The sequence below is a fragment of the Lithobates pipiens genome, unplaced genomic scaffold, assembly GCF_037356315.1.
Source record: "Lithobates pipiens isolate NorthernLeopardFrog02 unplaced genomic scaffold, aLitPip1_a1.2 Scaffold_18, whole genome shotgun sequence".
NCBI classification, from domain to species: Eukaryota; Metazoa; Chordata; class Amphibia; order Anura; family Ranidae; genus Lithobates; species Lithobates pipiens.
The window spans coordinates 17,274,363-17,295,532 of record NW_027507758.1 but is presented as its reverse complement, the minus strand read 5'-3'; the positions used below and the strand labels follow the sequence as shown (position 1 = coordinate 17,295,532).

General features: G+C 44.9%; 1 protein-coding gene across 2 annotated transcripts in view; it reads left to right on the top strand.

Moving 5' to 3' along the window:
* Positions 1-8,402: 8,402 nt before the first annotated feature.
* CMTR1 (cap methyltransferase 1) overlaps positions 8,403-21,170 on the top strand; it is a 97,940-nt gene continuing 85,172 nt past the window's right edge. The window contains exons 1-2 of one of the 2 annotated variants that reach the window (XM_077485393.1): positions 8,403-8,541; positions 16,127-16,266. The gene's annotated coding sequence lies outside the window, so the exon portion shown is untranslated. Of the gene's footprint in view, positions 8,634-16,126; positions 16,267-21,170 lie in introns of both variants that reach the window. The other variant, XM_077485394.1, reaches the window with a different exon arrangement.

Sequence of the window (21,170 nt, the reverse complement as noted above, 5' to 3'; positions counted from 1 at the left end):
AGGTGATGAGTAGTAGTAAAAAGGTATGGGAGGTGATGAGTAGTAGTAGTAGTAAAAAGGTATGGGAGGTGATGAGTAGTAGTAAAAAGGTATGGGAGGTGATGAGTAGTAGTAAAAAGGTATGGGAGGTGATGAGTAGTAGTAGTAGTAAAAAGGTATGGGAGGTGATGAGTAGTAGTAGTAGTAAAAAGGTATGGGAGGTGATGAGTAGTAGTAAAAAGGTATGGGAGGTGATGAGTAGTAGTAGTAAAAAGGTATGGGAGGTGATGAGTAGTAGTAGTAAAAAGGTATGGGAGGTGATGAGTAGTAGTAGTAAAAAGGTATGGGAGGTGATGAGTAGTAGTAAAAAGGTATGGGAGGTGATGAGTAGTAGTAGTAGTAGTAAAAAGGTATGGGAGGTGACGAGTAGTAGTAAAAAGGTATGGGAGGTGATGAGTAGTAGTAGTAGTAAAAAGGTATGGGAGGTGACGAGTAGTAGTAGTAGTAAAAAGGTATGGGAGGTGATGAGTAGTAGTAGTAGTAGTAAAAAGGTATGGGAGGTGATGAGTAGTAGTAGTAAAAAGGTATGGGAGGTGATGAGTAGTAGTAGTAAAAAGGTATGGGAGGTGATGAGTAGTAGTAGTAATAGTAAAAAGGTATGGGAGGTGATGAGTAGTAGTAGTAGTAGTAATAGTAAAAAGGTATGGGAGGTGATGAGTAGTAGTAAAAAGGTATGGGAGGTGACGAGTAGTAGTAGTAGTAAAAAGGTATGGGAGGTGATGAGTAGTAGTAGTAGTAGTAAAAAGGTATGGGAGGTGACGAGTAGTAGTAGTAGTAAAAAGGTATGGGAGGTGATGAGTAGTAGTAGTAGTAGTAAAAAGGTATGGGAGGTGATGAGTAGTAGTAGTAAAAAGGTATGGGAGGTGATGAGTAGTAGTAGTAAAAAGGTATGGGAGGTGATGAGTAGTAGTAGTAATAGTAAAAAGGTATGGGAGGTGATGAGTAGTAGTAGTAGTAGTAATAGTAAAAAGGTATGGGAGGTGATGAGTAATAGTAGTAGTAGTAAAAAGGTATGGGAGGTGATGAGTAGTAGTAGTAAAAAGGTATGGGAGGTGATGAGTAGTAGTAGTAGTAAAAAGGTATGGGAGGTGATGAGTAGTAGTAGTAGTAAAAAGGTATGGGAGGTGACGAGTAGTAGTAGTAGTAAAAAGGTATGGGAGGTGACGAGTAGTAGTAGTAAAAAGGTATGGGAGGTGATGAGTAGTAGTAGTAAAAAGGTATGGGAGGTGATGAGTAGTAGTAGTAAAAAGGTATGGGAGGTGATGAGTAGTAGTAGTAATAGTAAAAAGGTATGGGAGGTGATGAGTAGTAGTAGTAGTAGTAATAGTAAAAAGGTATGGGAGGTGATGAGTAGTAGTAAAAAGGTATGGGAGGTGATGAGTAATAGTAGTAGTAGTAAAAAGGTATGGGAGGTGATGAGTAGTAGTAGTAAAAAGGTATGGGAGGTGATGAGTAGTAGTAGTAAAAAGGTATGGGAGGTGATGAGTAGTAGTAGTAGTAAAAAGGTATGGGAGGTGATGAGTAGTAGTAGTAGTAAAAAGGTATGGGAGGTGACGAGTAGTAGTAGTAGTAAAAAGGTATGGGAGGTGATGAGTAGTAGTAGTAGTAAATAGGTATGGGAGGTGACGAGTAGTAGTAGTAGTAAATAGGTATGGGAGGTGACGAGTAGTAGTAGTAGTAAAAAGGTATGGGAGGTGACGAGTAGTAGTAGTAGTAAAAAGGTATGGGAGGTGACGAGTAGTAGTAATAGTAAAAAGGTATGGGAGGTGATGAGTAGTAGTAGTAGTAAAAAGGTATGGGAGGTGACGAGTAGTAGTAGTAGTAAAAAGGTATGGGAGGTGACGAGTAGTAGTAGTAGTAAAAAGGTATGGGAGGTGACGAGTAGTAGTAGTAGTAAAAAGGTATGGGAGGTGATGAGTAGTAGTAGTAATAGTAAAAAGGTATGGGAGGTGATGAGTAGTAGTAGTAGTAGTAAAAAGGTATGGGAGGTGATGAGTAGTAGTAGTAGTAAAAAGGTATGGGAGGTGATGAGTAGTAGTAGTAGTAAAAAGGTATGGGAGGTGACGAGTAGTAGTAGTAGTAGTAAAAAGGTATGGGAGGTGATGAGTAGTAGTAGTAATAGTAAAAAGGTATGGGAGGTGATGAGTAGTAGTAGTAATAGTAAAAAGGTATGGGAGGTGATGAGTAGTAGTAGTAATAGTAAAAAGGTATGGGAGGTGATGAGTAGTAGTAGTAAAAAGGTATGGGAGGTGATGAGTAGTAGTAGTAGTAGTAGTAGTAGTAAAAAGGTATGGGAGGTGACGAGTAGTAGTAGTAGTAAAAAGGTATGGGAGGTGATGAGTAGTAGTAGTAATAGTAAAAAGGTATGGGAGGTGATGAGTAGTAGTAGTAATAGTAAAAAGGTATGGGAGGTGATGAGTAGTAGTAGTAATAGTAAAAAGGTATGGGAGGTGATGAGTAGTAGTAGTAGTAGTAAAAAGGTATGGGAGGTGATGAGTAGTAGTAAAAAGGTATGGGAGGTGATGAGTAGTAGTAAAAAGGTATGGGAGGTGATGAGTAGTAGTAGTAAAAAGGTATGGGAGGTGATGAGTAGTAGTAGTAGTAGTAAAAAGGTATGGGAGGTGACGAGTAGTAGTAGTAGTAAAAAGGTATGGGAGGTGACGAGTAGTAGTAGTAGTAGTAAAAAGGTATGGGAGGTGACGAGTAGTAATAGTAAAAAGGTATGGGAGGTGATGAGTAGTAGTAGTAATAGTAAAAAGGTATGGGAGGTGATGAGTAGTAGTAGTAATAGTAAAAAGGTATGGGAGGTGATGAGTAGTAGTAGTAATAGTAAAAAGGTATGGGAGGTGATGAGTAGTAGTAGTAAAAAGGTATGGGAGGTGATGAGTAGTAGTAAAAAGGTATGGGAGGTGATGAGTAGTAGTAGTAATAGTAAAAAGGTATGGGAGGTGATGAGTAGTAGTAGTAAAAAGGTATGGGAGGTGATGAGTAGTAGTAGTAGTAAAAAGGTATGGGAGGTGATGAGTAGTAGTAAAAAGGTATGGGAGGTGATGAGTAGTAGTAAAAAGGTATGGGAGGTGATGAGTAGTAGTAAAAAGGTATGGGAGGTGATGAGTAGTAGTAAAAAGGTATGGGAGGTGATGAGTAGTAGTAGTAGTAAAAAGATATGGGAGGTGATGAGTAGTAGTAGTAAAAAGATATGGGAGGTGATGAGTAGTAGTAGTAAAAAGGTATGGGAGGTGATGAGTAGTAGTAGTAAAAAGGTATGGGAGGTGATGAGTAGTAGTAGTAAAAAGGTATGGGAGGTGATGAGTAGTAGTAGTAAAAAGGTATGGGAGGTGATGAGTAGTAGTAGTAAAAAGGTATGGGAGGTGATGAGTAGTAGTAGTAAAAAGGTATGGGAGGTGATGAGTAGTAGTAGTAAAAAGGTATGGGAGGTGATGAGTAGTAGTAGTAAAAAGGTATGGGAGGTGATGAGTAGTAGTAGTAGTAGTAGTAAAAAGGTATGGGAGGTGATAAGTAGTAGTAGTAGTAAAAAGGTATGGGAGGTGATGAGTAGTAGTAGTAAAAAGGTATGGGAGGTGATGAGTAGTAGAGGTATGGGAGGTGATGAGTAGTAGAGGTATGGGAGGTGATGAGTAGTAGTAGAGGTATGGGAGGTGATGAGTAGTAGTAGAGGTAGAGTTATGGGAGGCGAGGAGTATAAGTAGGCGAGGCGAGGAGTAGTAGTAAGGAATAGGGAAGGTAAGGAAGGGTAGTGGAATAGTAGAGAGGTATTGGGGCAGTAGAAGGTGACAGAGGAGACATACAAAAGGTATAGGTGGCAGAAAGAGATGGTAGAGGAGTAGTAGGAAGGTATAGCAGTGAGGAAGGGGGGCAGTTGGGATTGGTAGTAGGAAGTGTAAAGGGGCAGTTAAGTAGAGGAGTAGGAGAAAATCATGATAAATTAAATTTATGTTTAGGGGTCGGTATATTAGTAAGATTAAATAAATATTAGGGGCATTTACCTGGCAGTGTAAACAGGGCGGCAACGGGGGAAGCACTGGGTGGGCAGAAGATCAGTAGTATAGGGAAATATAGCTATGGGGGTAATATTAGGAGTACAGTGGATGTGATGGGGGTAGTGGTGGGCCAGTAGAAGAAATGTGTGTAGTATAGTTGGATTATAGTAGGATTTGGAGTAATAAAGAGGTGGGTGGGTGGGGAAGTAGGTCAGTAGTAGTAGAGAAGTATGATGTTCGGGGGATAGTACTGGTAGTAGTAGGTTGGTAGTACAGAAGTGTGATGTGCAGTGGGTAGTACTAGTAAATTAGTAGTAGAGAAATATGATGTGCAGTAAGTAGTAGTAGGTTAGTCGTACTGAAATGTGATGTACAGTGGGTAGTATTAGTAGGTTAGTAGTACAGAAGTGTGATGTGCGGTGGGAAGGACTGGTAGTAGTAGGTTAGTAGTAGAGAAGTGTGATGAACAGTGGGTTAGTTGCAGAGAAGTATGATGTGCAGGGGGTAGAATAGGTAGCAGTATAGAAGTATGATGTGATGTGGGTAGTACTGGTAGTAGTATAGAGAAGTGGAACGTGTGGTGGGTAGGACTGGTAGTAGTAAAGAAGTGTGATGCGCGGTGGGTAGTATAGGTGGTAGTAGAGAAGTGTGATGTGCAGTGGGTAGTACCAGGAGTAGTAGCAGAGAAGTGTGATGTGCGGTTGGTAGTATAGGTAGTAGTAGGTTAGCAGCAGAGAAGTATGATGTGCAGGGTGGGGGGGGGGGGGGGGTAGTACTGGGAGTAGTAGAGAAGTATGATGTGCAGGGGGTATTACTAGTAGCAGTGGGTTAGCAGTAGAGAAGTGTGATGTGCAGTGGGTAGTAGTAAGTTAGTAGAGAAGTACAATATGCAGTGGGTAGTACTAGTAGGTTAGTAGCAGAGAAGTATGATGTGCAGTGAGTAGTACTAATAGCTCAGTAGTACTAGAGAAGTAGGATGTGCAGTGAGTATTATTAGTAGGCTAGTAGTAGAGAAGTGTGTTGTGCAAGGGTAATACTAGTAGTAGCGGGCTAGTAGTAGAGAAGAATGATTTGTGGTGGGTGGTACTAGTAGAGAAGTGTTATGTGCAGTGGGTAGCACTGGTAGTAGTAGGTTAGTAGAGAAGTATGATGCGCAGTGGGTAGGACTGGTAGTAGTAGGTTAGTAGAGAAGTGTGATGCGCAGTGGGTAGGACTGGTAGTAGTAGGTTAGTAGAGAAGTGTGATGTGCAGTGGGTAGGACTGGTAGTAGTAGGTTAGTAGAGAAGTGTGATGTGCAGTGGGTAGGACTGGTAGTAGTAGGTTAGTAGAGAAGTGTGATGTGCAGTGGGTAGTAGGTTAGTAGAGAAGTGTGATGTGCAGTGGGTAGTATGTTAGTAGAGAAGTGTGATGTGCAGTGGGTAGTAATGGTGGTGGTAGTAGTAGGTTAGTAGAGAAGTGTGATGTGCAGTGGGTAGTACTGGTGGTAGTAGTAGGTTAGTAGAGAAGTGAGATGTGCAGTGGGTAGTACTGGTGGTAGTAGTAGGTTAGTAGAGAAGTGAGATGTGCAGTGGGTATTACTGGTAGTAGTAAGTTAGTAAAGAAGTGTGATGTGCAGTGGGTAGGACTGGCAGTAGTAGGTTAGTAGAGAAGTGTGGTGTGCAGTGGATAGTAGTAGGTTAGTAGAGAAGTGTGATGTGCAGTGGGTAGGACTGGCAGTAGTAGGTTAGTAGAGAAGTGTGGTGTGCAGTGGATAGTAGTAGGTTAGTAGAGAAGTGTGATGTGCAGTGGGTAGGACTGGTAGTAGTAGGTTAGTAGAGAGGTGAGATGTGCAGTGGGTAGCACTGGTAGTAGTAGGTTAGTAGAGAAGTATGATGCGCAGTGGGTAGGACTGGTAGTAGTAGGTTAGTAGAGAAGTGTGATGCGCAGTGGGTAGGACTGGTAGTAGTAGGTTAGTAGAGGAGTGTGATGTGCAGTGGGTAGGACTGGTAGTAGTAGGTTAGTAGAGAAGTGTGATGTGCAGTGGGTAGGACTGGTAGTAGTAGGTTAGTAGAGAAGTGTGATGTGCAGTGGGTAGGACTGGTAGTAGTAGGTTAGTAGAGAAGTGAGATGTTTAGTGGGTAGGACTGGTAGTAGTAGGTTAGTAGAGAAGTGTGATGTGCAGTGGGTAGGACTGGTAGTAGTAGGTTAGTAGAGAAGTGTGATGTGCAGTGGGTAGGACTGGTAGTAGTAGGTTAGTTGAGACGTGTGGTGTGCAGTAGGTAGTAGTAGGTTAGTAGAGAAGTGTGATGTGCGGTGGGTAGGACTGGTAGTAGTAGGTTAGTTGAGACGTGTGGTGTGCAGTAGGTAGTAGTAGGTTAGTAGAGAAGTGTGATGTGCGGTGGGTAGGACTGGTAGTAGTAGGTTAGTAGAGAAGTGTGGTGTGCAGTGGATAGTAGTAGGTTAGTAGAGAAGTGTGATGTGCAGTGGGTAGGACTGGTAGTAGTAGGTTAGTAGAGAAGTGAGATGTGCAGTGGGTAGGACTGGTAGTAGTAGGTTAGTAGAGAAGTATGATGCGCAGTGGGTAGGACTGGTAGTAGTAGGTTAGTAGAGAAGTGTGATGCGCAGTGGGTAGGACTGGTAGTAGTAGGTTAGTAGAGAAGTGTGATGTGCAGTGGGTAGGACTGGTAGTAGTAGGTTAGTAGAGAAGTGTGATGTGCAGTGGGTAGGACTGGTAGTAGTAGGTTAGTAGAGAAGTGTGATGTGCAGTGGGTAGTAGGTTAGTAGAGAAGTGTGATGTGCAGTGGGTAGTATGTTAGTAGAGAAGTGTGATGTGCAGTGGGTAGTAATGGTGGTGGTAGTAGTAGGTTAGTAGAGAAGTGTGATGTGCAGTGGGTAGTACTGGTGGTAGTAGTAGGTTAGTAGAGAAGTGAGATGTGCAGTGGGTAGTACTGGTGGTAGTAGTAGGTTAGTAGAGAAGTGAGATGTGCAGTGGGTATTACTGGTAGTAGTAAGTTAGTAAAGAAGTGTGATGTGCAGTGGGTAGGACTGGCAGTAGTAGGTTAGTAGAGAAGTGTGGTGTGCAGTGGATAGTAGTAGGTTAGTAGAGAAGTGTGATGTGCAGTGGGTAGGACTGGCAGTAGTAGGTTAGTAGAGAAGTGTGGTGTGCAGTGGATAGTAGTAGGTTAGTAGAGAAGTGTGATGTGCAGTGGGTAGGACTGGTAGTAGTAGGTTAGTAGAGAAGTGAGATGTGCAGTGGGTAGCACTGGTAGTAGTAGGTTAGTAGAGAAGTATGATGCGCAGTGGGTAGGACTGGTAGTAGTAGGTTAGTAGAGAAGTGTGATGCGCAGTGGGTAGGACTGGTAGTAGTAGGTTAGTAGAGGAGTGTGATGTGCAGTGGGTAGGACTGGTAGTAGTAGGTTAGTAGAGAAGTGTGATGTGCAGTGGGTAGGACTGGTAGTAGTAGGTTAGTAGAGAAGTGTGATGTGCAGTGGGTAGGACTGGTAGTAGTAGGTTAGTAGAGAAGTGAGATGTTTAGTGGGTAGGACTGGTAGTAGTAGGTTAGTAGAGAAGTGTGATGTGCAGTGGGTAGGACTGGTAGTAGTAGGTTAGTAGAGAAGTGTGATGTGCAGTGGGTAGGACTGGTAGTAGTAGGTTAGTTGAGACGTGTGGTGTGCAGTAGGTAGTAGTAGGTTAGTAGAGAAGTGTGATGTGCGGTGGGTAGGACTGGTAGTAGTAGGTTAGTTGAGACGTGTGGTGTGCAGTAGGTAGTAGTAGGTTAGTAGAGAAGTGTGATGTGCGGTGGGTAGGACTGGTAGTAGTAGGTTAGTAGAGAAGTGTGGTGTGCAGTGGATAGTAGTAGGTTAGTAGAGAAGTGTGATGTGCAGTGGGTAGGACTGGTAGTAGTAGGTTAGTAGAGAAGTGAGATGTGCAGTGGGTAGGACTGGTAGTAGTAGGTTAGTAGAGAAGTGTGATGTGCAGTGGGTAGGACTGGTAGTAGTAGGTTAGTAGAGAAGTGAGATGTGCAGTGGGTAGGACTGGTAGTAGTAGGTTAGTAGAGAAGTGTGATGTGCAGTGGGTAGGACTGGTAGTAGTAGGTTAGTTGAGACGTGTGGTGTGCAGTAGGTAGTAGTAGGTTAGTAGAGAAGTGTGATGTGCGGTGGGTAGTACTGGTAGTAGTAAAGTGTGATATGTAGTGAGTAGTATTAGTAGGCTGGTAGTAGAGAAGTGTGATGGGCGGTGGGTAGTATTGTGGAAGTAGCTGACACCCCCCCTCTCACTCAGTAGTCCCGGGATGATAGAGTCCTCCTTGTGCCGGACAGGAATGGAGACCATCCCCCGGCGCTCCCTCCCCCGCTCTCTCACTGGTCTCTGTAGGATCAGGCAGTGGACAGGACAGCCCGTGTGATGTCACCGGCGCGACGGAAGGACCCCGGCGGGCTGTGAATGACGTCATCTCGGCGCGGCGGGAGGACTGGAGGACCCGGCTGGCGCGACTAAACAGAACGAGAAACGAAACCGGACGGTGAGCGGAGAGACAGCGAGAGATCCGGGGAGATCAGATTACACGGAGAGAGGACAGAATCCCCCAGTCATAGGAAGACACCAACACACAGTGTATGGGGGAGGGGGGTTGTTTATTTACAATGTGTTCCCTTATCTGTATCTTCCCCTCCCCCTCCTCCTGTCAGGTGACACCAGGAGCACCGTGCTAACCCCTTCACTGCTGACCCCTGCCCCTCCCCCCACACCCCCTCCAGTGCTGGGATAGTGAGACTGACACTACACCCTACCACTACACCCTACTACACTCACTGTACCCCACTACACCCTACTACTACCGCCTTCTACTACCCACTGCACCCTACTACTACCACCTACTACTACTCCTCACTACTACTCCTCACTACACCGTACTACACCCTACTACTACCACCTACTACCCCCAAATACACCCTACTACTACACTCACTGCACCCTACTACTACCACCCACTGCACCCTATTACCACCCACTTCACCGTACTACTACCACCCACTTCACCGTACTACTACCACCCACTTCACCGTACTACTACCACCCACTTCACCGTACTACTACCACCTACTACTTCCGCCCACTACACCCTACTACTACCACCCACTACACCCTACTACCCCCAAATACACCCTACTACTACCTCCCACTGCATCCTACTACTACACCCACTGCACCCTACTACTACACCTTACTACTACCTCCCACTGCACCCTACTACTACACCCACTGCACCCTACTACTACACCTTACTACTACACCCACTGTACCCTACTACTACCTACTGCACCCTACTACTTGTAGTACTAGCCACTGCACCCTACTACTATCCATTGCATGCATGGGGTCTCAAACTGGCAGCCCTCCAGCTGTTGCAGAACTACAAGTCCCATGAGGCATGGCAAGACTGACAGTTACAAGCATGACTCCCACAGGCAGAGGCATGATGGGACTTGTAGATTTGCAACAGCTGGAGGGCCACAGGTTGAGCACCCAGGCACTAAAGACTACACCCTACTGCTACCAGTACTACCCACTGCCCCTTACTACCACCCACTACACATCACTCTCCTCTACTACTAATCCCATACTACCCACTACACCCTACTACTACATACCCCCTACTACTACTGCTAACCTCATACTAGTACGGTAATAGTTCTGTGCTGTAAGATATCAGCTCATGAATAATAAAAAGGATAGGAAAGGAATATCAAACTCTTGCAATGCATGTGAATCCTCACAAGGATAATGCAACGTGCGAATAGATAAAATCGGTCCTATAAAACCACGTCGTGTATAATACATATAATACATCACACTGGGGGTTATTTACTAAAGGCAAATCCACTTTGCACTACAAGTGCACTTGGCATTAAAGTCGCTGTAGATCCGAGGGCGACATGCAAGGGAAATAAAAAACAGCATTTTATCTTGTAAATGATTGGATGATAAAATCAGCAGAGCTTCCCCTCATTTCAGATCTACCCCTTAGATTTAGAGCGACTGCACTTCCAAGTGCACTTGTGGTGCAGAGTGGATTTGCCTTTAGTAAATAACCCCCAGTGTGTGAGTGAATGGGCAGAAGTGAGATCCTCCAACAGATAACACGGAACTCGGGGGAATAGAAGAATGTGAAGAGGTAAAATGAAGATAATAAATGGAAGAATCCCATAGAACATAAATCAGTGCCGGAATGTAATACTAAATGATGGATCAGTGAAGTGCGAGTGATGATGTCATAATAAAGTGCCAATCAATACATATCAATGAAAGATAAAAAACAGAACAAACTAAGGTACTACTTACCTAATACTACCGACCACACTCCTCTACTACTTGCCTAATACTACCCACCACACTCCTCTACTACTCACCTAATGCTACCCACTACACATCACACTCCTCTACTACTTACCTAATACTACCCACCACACTCCTCTACCACTTACCTAATACTACCCATCACACTCCTCTACTACTTGCCTAATGCTACCCACTACACATCACACTCCTCTACTACTTGCCTAATAATGCCCACCACCCTCCTCTACCACTTACCTATTTCTGCCCACCACACTCTACTACTTACCTCATACTACCCACTATACATCACACTCCTCTACTACTAATCTACCCACTACACATCATACTAGCTTACTACACCTGTTACACATCACACCCTACCACTACTTACCTCATAATACCTGCTGCACATCACACCCCACTAATACTAACATCCTGCTACCCACTACACATCACATCCTACTACTACTAACCTCATACTACCCACTACACATCATACTAGCTTACTACACCTAGTAAACACATCACACTTCTCTACTACCTTCTCCACCGCTATACTACTCCTAATACTGCCCACTACACACCACAGTTTTCTACTTCTCCTAGTAATACCCACTTAGTATCAAACTCCTTTACGTCTAACACTGCCCACTACACCTCACACTTATCTGCTTCTAACCTACTACTCCTAATGCATCCCAGAATGCATCACATTTTTCTACTACTTCTGATACTGCCAGCTGCACCTCACATTCTCTACTACTAACCTACTACTCCGAATATTGCCGATAATACCTCACACTTCTGTACTACTAACCTATCCACTACACATCATAGAAGCTTACTACACTTAGTATGACCTAGTACACCTCTCTGCTACCCCTATTACTACAGATCACACTTCTACTACTACTACTAACCTACTACTCCTAATACTGCCCACTACACATCACACTACTCTACCTATTAGCTGCTAATACTAATACCCATAACACATCACACCTCCCTACTTCTAACCTACCCACTACACTTCATTCTAGCTTACTACACCTAGTAAAACCTAGTACAAATCACACTTCTCTACTATACCTAATACTAAACATCATACTCCTTTACTACAAGCCTACTCCTAATACTGCCCACTACACATCACACTTCTTTACTACCCCCTCCACCTCTATACTTCTAGTAATACTGCCCACTACACTTCACACTTGTCTGGTATAAATCTACTACTCCTAACATTACCCATTCCACACCACACTCCTCTATTACTAGGGGTGCAACGGATCAAAAAACTCACGGATCGGATCTTTCTTCGGATCAGAGTCATGAATCGGATCATTTTTTTCGGATCAGCAAATAATAATTTAATTTGCAAAAACCTGTGAAAATTCCACCACCATATAGTCCCCACTGTAATATCCACAATCTCCCCCACTGTAATATTGGCTGAGCATGGCTGGGTACGGCTGAGCATGGCTGGGCACGGCAGGGTATCGCTGAGTATTGGCAGGCAGGGTATCGCAGAGTATTGGCAGGCAGGGTATCGCAGAGTATTGGCAGGCAGGGTATCGCTGAGTATTGGAAGTCAGGGTATCGCTGAGTATTGGCAGTCAGGGTATCGCAGAGTATTGGCAGTCAGGGTATCGCTGAGTATTGGCAGTCAGGGTATCGCAGAGTATTGGCAGGCAGGGTATCGCAGAGTATTGGCAGTCAGGGTATCGCAGAGTATTGGCAGTCAGGGTATCGCAGAGTATTGGCAGTCAGGGTATCGCAGAGTATTGGCAGTCAGGGTATCGCTGAGTATTGGCAGTCAGGGTATCGCTGAGTATTGGCAGTCAGGGTATCGCTGAGTATTGGCAGTCAGGGTATCGCTGAGTATTGGCAGGGTATCGCAGAGTATTGCAGAGTATTGGGGTATTGCTAGAGTATTGCAGGGTATTGCTGGGTACTGCAGGGTATGGAGGGATGGCTGCTTCCATCTCAGGATCTCTCCCCTCCACTGTACAGGTTAATACAGAGAGGGGAGAGAGGAACCGGAGTCATGGCATGACACTGGTTTGTTTACAAGTGATCGCTCCGTCGGAGCGATCAGTGTAAACAGCCTGGGTGTAGAAAGATGGCTGCTGCTTCAGAGCTAGGCCGAAGCCGCGGCCTTTCCTAAGGCCGAGACCGCGGAGCGCTCCGCGGATCGTAGCATGTGCCGATCCGAGCGGGGTGACCCGTTTGGATCACGGATCGGTGACGATCCGTTGCACCCCTATCTATTACTAACCTACTCACTGCACATCATTCTTCTCCACACCTAGTACACATCACACCTCTCTACTACCCCTATTACTATACATCACACTTCTCTACTACAAACCTACTACTCCTAATATTGCCCCACTAGACTTCACGCTTCCCTATAACATTTAAAGCGGGAGTAAACCCAGTTTCAAAAAACATTTACATTCCCGGCATGCCGGAAATGCTAACTTTCACATTGGTTGTGCTCTCAACCAAACTTTCAAACCATCCAATGGCTGGTGTCATAACTGATCACATGTGCAGCATTATGGCAGTTGAAGAATCATTAGAGACCATGATGGCAGCTTCCTTGACTGAAAACAATAGAAGGGTTTACTTCCCCTTTACTACTAACCACTACACATAACACTTCTCTGCTACCCCCTCCACCTCTATACTACTCCTAGTACTGGCCACTGCACATCACTTAATTGTATTTAGCAATTATTTGGCTTTTTAGGCGATTTATTTTCTTTTTTTTTTTTTTTTTTTTTTCCAGTGTTCTTGGTTTAATTTGATTTAATCTTCTTTTGAGCATTGTAATAAACCTTGTATTTATTTTTGTGTGTGTATGTGTAATTGTGTATATATTTTTATATACAGTTGTGCTCATAAGTTTACATACCCTGGCAGAATGATTTCTTGGCCATTTTTTAGAGAATATAAATGATATCACAAAAACGTTCCTTTCACTCGTGGTTATGTGTTTGGCTGAAGTCATTTATTATCAATCAGCCGTCTTTACTCTTTTTAAATCATAATGACAACAGAAACTACCCAAATGACCCTGATCAAAAGTTTACATACCCCAGTTCTTAAAGTGGTTCTGCACCTTTAAAAAATATATTAAAAGCCAGCAGCTACAAATATTGCAGCTGCTGACTTTTAATAAATTGACACTTACCTGTGCCAGGGTCCAGCGATGTCGGCGGCAGATGACGAGCGATCGCTCGTCTCTCTGCAGCCCCCGCCACCGTCCTCTGTCAGGGAATCGGGAAGTGAAGCATTGCGGCTTCACTGCCCGGTTCCCTACTGCGCATGTGCGAGTCGCGCTGCGCGTCTCTTATGGTCCCCCGCTGTGTCCTGGGAACTGTGTGTTTCCCAGAACACAATGGGGGGGGGGGCTGGGGGCGCGGGGCATCTGCGGGGGTCTTGTCCCGGAAGTGGGTGCAGATATCCAGGTATCTGCACCCCCCTCCCCCCTGAAAGGTGCCGATTGTGGCACCGGAGGGGGGAGGGATCAGATTAGCGGAACTTCCACTTCAGGCTGGAGGACCACTTTAATACCGTGTATTGCCCCCATTACCATCAATGACAGCTTGAAGTCTTTTATGGTATTTGTTGATGAGGCTCTTTATCTTCTCAGATGGTAAAGCTGCCCATTCCTCTTGGCAAAAAGCCTCCAGTTCCTGTAAATTCTTGGGCTGTCTTGCATGAACGGAATGTTTTGAGATCTCCCCAGAGTGGCTCAATGATATTGAGGTCAGGAGACTGAGATGGCCACTCCAGAACCTTCACTTTATTCTGCTGTAGCCAATGGCAGGTTAACTTGGCCTTGTGTTTTGGATCATTGTCATGTTGGAATGTCCAAGTACGTCCCATGTGCAGCTTCCTGGCTGATGAATGCAAATGTTCCTCCAGTGTTTTTTCATAACACACTGCATTCACCTTCCCATCAATTTTCACCAAATTTTCTGTGCCTTTGTAGCTCACACATCCCCAAAACATCAGCGATCCACCTCCGTGTTTCACAGTAGGGATGGCGGACCTTTCATCATTGGCCTTGTTGACTCATCTCCAAATGAAGAGTTTATGGTTGTGGCCAAAAAAACTAAATGTTGGTCTCATCACTCCAAATGACTTTGTGGCAAAAGGTTTGAGGCTTGTCTCTGTGCTGTTTGGTGTATTGTAAGTGGGATACTTTGTGGCATTTGCGTAGTAATGGCTTTCTTCTGGTGACTCGACCATGCAGCCCATCTTTCTTCAAGTGCCTCCTTATTTTGCATCTTGAAACAGCCACACCACATGTTATTAGAGAGTCCTGTATTTCACCTGAAGTTATTTTCTTTGCATCCCGAACAATTTTCCTGGCAGTTGTGGCTGAAATTTTAGTTGGTCTACCTGACTGTGGTTTGGTTTCAGCAGAACCCCTCATTGTCCACTTCATGGTAAGCCCCTGTACACACGGTCGGAGATTTCGACAACCAAATCCGTCTGATTTTGCCCGTCGGATCTTGTCCGAAACTGTTGCATACACACGGTCGGACTAAGTTGTCGAAAAATCCGATCTTTCAGAACGTGATGACGTAATTTAGTTACGATGAGACTACATTCAGGCTAGTAGACAATAGCTTTGATGTAGGAATTTGATCTGAGCATGCGTGCCACTTGGTCCGATCAAAATTCTCTACACATGATCGGAGTATGTCCGATCGAACCAGTTGGTCGGGAAATATTTCCAACAAGTTGGAAATTTGGGTCTGACGGATATTCCAACGGAAACATTCAGATGCATACCACACACAGTCGGATTATCCGACAACACGGTCCGATAGGACACATTCCGACGGATTCTCCGATCGTGTGTACAAGGCTTTAGAGTTTGAACACTGCTGATTGGCATTCTCAATTCCTTGCATAGCTTTTGATATCCCTTTCCTGTTTCATACAGTTCAGCTACCTTTTCCCGCAGATCCTTTGACAATTCTTTTGCTTTCCCCATGACTCAGAATCCAGAAACGTCAGTGCAGCCCTGGATGAAAGATGCAAGGGTCTGTCAGGAGTCCAGAAACTCATTGACCTTTTATACACACACACTGATTACAAGCCAACAGATCACAGGGGAGGATGGTTGCTTTTAATAGCCATTCAAACCCCTTTGTGTCAACTTGTCTGCATGTTATCAGTCCAAAATCACCAGGGTATGTAAACTTTTGATCAGGGTCATTTGGGGAGTTTCTGTTGTCATTATGATTTAAAAAGAGTAAACACAGTTGATTGATAATAAATGTCTTCAGCCAAACGCCAACTACGAGTGAAAGAAAAGTTTTTGTGTTATTATTCATATTCTCTGAAAAATGGCCCAGAAATCATAAATTCTGCCAGGGTGTGTAAACTTATGAGCACAACTGTGTGTATACTTTTTTTATTTATTTATTTTTTGATGGTTATTTGTTTTACTTGTGAGCAGTAGTAAGGTTTGTTGTCAGTTTTTAGTTGGTGACCGGGATTGACCTCTCTATGAAAATGCAAGTTGCTTGGCTGTTTCCAGCTCCAGGAATCTGTAAGACCAGAATAAATACAGAGCCGGTGCAGTCCGATCTCCTGTATCGTCTATTGATCAGTGACTGGAAGTATTGAAGTGGGGGGATCAGTGTGACAACGGGCTAGCAGTTTTCAGGGGGATGTTTTCAATGGTAGCCACATATTTCATTCTAGGTTTCCTCCTAACACCTTTTTTTTTTTCTGTGCAGACTCCTCACACAATTTCTCCCGCTGACAGAGCCGCGCGGCGCCCCCTGCCTCCAAGACTTGGCGATGACCTGAAGGATCACAGAGGATCTATATGACATCTGAGACGCCGCACTTCCTGGCCGGCCCCTCCATGTTCTGTGTAAGTGCCTGTCCACTGACTTTTCTTTGTGAGGTTGTTTTTCTTTTTTTAAAGTGGGAGTAAACTCCTATCTCTGAATTTTACTTATAGGTAAGCCTATAAGTAAGGCTTACCTATAGGTAGAGCTGCACGATTCTGGACAAAATGAGAATCACAATTTTTTTGCTTAGATTCTTGCGACGTAAAATCTTTGACAATATACAAAAAAATTGGGCTAACATTTTCTTTTTCTTCTTTTATTCATTAACCACTTTCAGACCGGACCATTTTGCTGGTAAATGACCAGAGGTCTTTTTACACTTTGGCACTGCGCTGCTTTAACTGGTAATTGCGCGGTCATGCAATGTTGTACCCAAACAAAATTTGCGTCCTTTTCTTCCCACAAATAGAGCTTTCTTTTGATGGTATTTGATTGCCTCTGCGATTTTTATTTTTTGCGATATAAACGTAAAAAGACCGCAAATTTTGAAAAAAAATGATATTTTCTACTTTTTGTTATTAGAAAAATCCAATAAACTCAATTTTAGTCATACATTTAGGCCAAAATGTATTCAGCCACATGTCTTTGGTAAAAAAAAAAGTCAATAATTGTATATTTATTGGTTTGCGCAAAAGTTGTCACATCTACAAACTAAGGTACGTTTTCTGGAATTTACGCAGCTTTTAGTTTACGACTGCCTATCTCATTTCTTGAGGTGCTAAAATGGCAGGGCAGTACAAAACCCCCCCAAATGACCCCATTTTGGAAAGTAGACCCCCTAAGGAAATTGATAAGAGGCATGTTGAGCCCATTGAATATTTTATTTTTTTGCCTCAAGCGATTGAATAATGACAAAAAAAAAATTTTTTTTTTTTTTTACACAAAGTTGTCACTAAATGATATATTGCTCACACATGCTATGGGCGTATGTGAAATGACACCCCAAAATAAATTCTGCTGCTTCTCCTGAGTACGGGGATACCACATATGTGGGACTTTTTGGGAGCCTAGCCGCGTACGGGGCCCCGAAAACCAAGCACCGCCTTCAGGCTTTCTAAGGGCGTTACAGTTTTGAAGGCCATAAAATGCCAAGATGGCACAAACCCCCCCCAAATGACCCCATTTTGGAAAGTAGACACCCCTAAATTTAGGGGTACACTAGTGAGACTAGGTAATAAATGGCGGGTGCCCTGAAACTATAAAAAAATAACTAACCAACCAGCGTCACCTGTAACAGTTATATGGTGATCACTGGTGAAAGGGTTAACTAGGGGGCAATCAGGGGGCTTTATGCGGTAGTATATGGGGGTCCCTGGCGCTATAAAAAGCTGCGGCGAACCTAAATACCTACCTGCCTAACTAGCGTCACCTGTGACACTAATACAGCGATCAGAAAAACGATCGCTTATTAGGCTGGGTTCACACTGGAGCGATGCGGGAACGCCACGAATGCGCGGCGGGTTCCCGCATCGCATGCCTCCCGGCGGCAGTTCACACTGCCCTATGCGGACTGCTGGGAGTGTCAGTGAAATGTTACTGACACCCCCAGATCAGTTCGCATATCGCAGTGCGATCTGCAAACTCGGATCGCATGGTGTGAACACCCATGCGATCCGATTCTGCTGCGGGCCAAAAAAAGGGTCCCGTGCGAATTTGCGGCGGGTGCGGCGAATGGCTGAACTCGAATCGCACAGAGATCGGATGTGATTTGCACTGCAGTGCGGTGCGAATCACATCCGTTCTCAAACCGCTGCAATGTGAACCCAGCCTTAGTGACACTGGCGACGGGGGGTGATCACGGGGTTAAACCTTTATTGAGGGGGTTAGGGGGGTACCTTAGAACTAAAGGGGGCTAACCCTAACTGCCCTAACAGTTATTAGTCACAAATGACACCCGCCGGGTGATCAGGGGGTTAAACCTTTATTAGGTAATAAATGGTGGGTGCCCTGAAACTATAAAAAAATAACTAACCAACCAGCGTCACCTGTAACAGTTATATGGTGATCACTGGTGAAAGGGTTAACTAGGGGGCAATCAGGGGGCTTTATGCGGTAGTATATGGGGGTCCCTGGCGCTATAAAAAGCTGCGGCGAACCTAAATACCTACCTGCCTAACTAGCGTCACCTGTGACACTAATACGGCGATCAGAAAAATGATCGCTTATTAGGCTGGGTTCACACTGGAGCGATGCGGAAACGCCGCGAATCCGCGGCGGGTTCCCGCATCGCATGCCTCCCGGCGGCAGTTCACACTGCCCTATGCGAACTGCTGGGAGTGTCAGTGAAATGTTACTGACACCCCCAGATCAGTTCGCATATCGCAGTGCGATCTGCAAACTCGGATCGCATGGTGTGAACACCCATGCGATCCGATTCTGCTGCGGGCCAAAAAAAGGGTCCCGTGCGAATTTGCGGCGGGTGCGGCGGGTGTGGCGGGTGCGGCGGGTGCGGCGAATGGCTGAACTCGAATCGCACAGAGATCGGATGTGATTTTCACTGCAGTGCGGTGCGAATCACATTCGTTCTCATAAACCGCTGCAATGTGAACCCAGCCTTAGTGACACTGGCGACGGGGGGTGATCACGGGGTTAAACCTTTATTGGGGGGGTTAGGGGGGTACATTAGAACTAAAGGGGGCTAACTCTAACTGCCCTAACAGTTATTACAGTCACAAATGACACCAATGCAAAAAAAAAAAAAAAAAAAAAAAAAAAATGACATTGGTGTCACTGTGACTGGGGGGCAGGGGTAATTGGGGGGGTGATCGGGGGGTAAAGGGGGGGTGTGAGTGTGCCTGGCATGTTCTACTGTGTGTGTAGAGTGTTGGTGCAACTCACCGATCCGCTCTCCTCCGTGTCGGAACGAAAAATACCGACACGGAGGAGAGAATACATCACTTCCTCTCCTGTGTTTACATTACAGGAGAGGAAGTGATGTCACGGGGGATTTCCATTCGTCGAGAGCGATCGCGAGGGGGTGGCCATGAATGAATGGCCGCCCCCTCATCCCGGATCGCTCTCGAAGGAATGCCGACCGCCCCCCCACCCGCGGGCAGGCAGGGACTTATATATACGCCCATATGCCTGCCCGTGCCATTCTGCCGACGTATATCGTCGTGCGGCGGTCGGCAAGTGGTTAAAGTTACTTTTTCCAAAAACATTGCATCTGAAAGACCACTGCACCAATACAGTGTGACATAAAATATTATTTTATTCTCTAGGGTCTCTACTAAAAAAATATATATATAGTGTTTGGGAGTTCTAAGTAATTTTCTAGCAAAAAAAAAAAATATCAGAAAAAATGTCAGAAAAAGGTTTAGTTTTCTGTCACAAATGTCAGAAAAAGGTTTAGTGTTTAATTGTTTAAACTTTCCTCATTTACACACATCTATTCCATTGACAAATTGTTACAATGTTTATACTTAAGTTTCACTGCTAAAGAATGTTGTGATTCTTGGCAGACTGACGTTTTTTTTCTTCCTTTCTTTTGATGGCTGTGGCTTCAGAAGAACTGAGAGAATTCTTTTGCATATTAAAGCGGAGTTCCGCTAAAAAAAAAAAAAAAGAAAAAAAAAATTAAAAGTCAGCAGCTACAAATACTGCAGCTGCTGACTTTTAATAATCTGACACTTCCCTGTCCCAGCAAGGCGGGGGAGCGAAGCCCCACTCGTCGCTGGCATTGTCACTGTGGGTGCCCAGCTGTGGCTTCACAGCCGGGGCACCCACTATGCATGCCGTGCGCTGTGACTGGCCGCGCAATCGTCTAGGACCTGTGACGTGTCCCAGATGATTGCCTAGAGGGTGGGGGGAGAGGTGATCTTCCTTCTGGCGTTTTTAATTGAGCTGAAAAATGCTAAAATAATTTTTGGAGTGGAACTCCACTTTAAAAATTGTGAAACACTTTTTTTTAAGGAAAAAAAAAAATCACAATAACGATTCTTGATGATTAATCGTGCAGCTCTACCTATTGGTAGTGTAAATATCTCCTAAACTTGCTCTGTTTAGGAGATATTTACTGTACATGCAGCTTTTTTTTTTTTTTGAGAAAGCCTGTGGCATGCAAAACACACTCAAAAACTTCACCCGGTGCATAAAAAATGTGCACACACATAAAGAGTGACACAAAAAAGTGCAGACGGGTACACAAGCCCTCTAAAATCAGAGGGCTTTGTCCAGATTCCCCCGGGGCATTAGGCTCCTGACAGGGACACTTAAAACTTGGTCTTTCTGGCCGAAACCAGGCAGACCCCATTCTTTGGAACAGACCCACCCAAATACTTGGTGAAGCTCCCCCGAAGGGAGACCCCAACCCTAAGAGAGTGGGCGAACTAAGCCAGAAGGCCATGTCCACCCCCTCCCCAGACTTTCAGGACAGGCCCTGGGACCTGTGACAGGATAGTGGAGAGGAGAGTGAAAAAGTGGCCATTGTGTGAAACAATGACCAGGCCCTCCGGCCAGGAATAAAAAATCCCTCTGGTCCCAGCCAAAAGGCCCGGCCCAAGAGGCAGGTGTTAAAAAAGCGTGCTATGGTGCAGTGCCCAAAATCAATGTGACCCTCACTCACAGTGATCTTACGGTACCCCTGAACTGCCACTCCAGGGGCACATACTCCAAAGGCTTTCAAGACTGTCCTGACACACGGTCCGGACCACAGCAGCCCCCATCCCAGGCAGGAAGGCATGAAGATTAGGAAGCTTGGTGAGAGCCCTTTGCCATCAGGCTCTACCGTCGCTCCCATCACTCCTACCTAATTACATTCGGGAAGTACTAACCGCTCCTCCTAACCCATCTAAGAGGAGCTAGTGTTCCGTTCCCAAAAGACTGCCCGGGGCTAGAACTATCCCAATCCAGGCCAGAAGGCCAGGTACTCGACCCTCTGGGTCAGACCAATATCAGCTCCCATCCCTACCAGGAGCACCCTTCC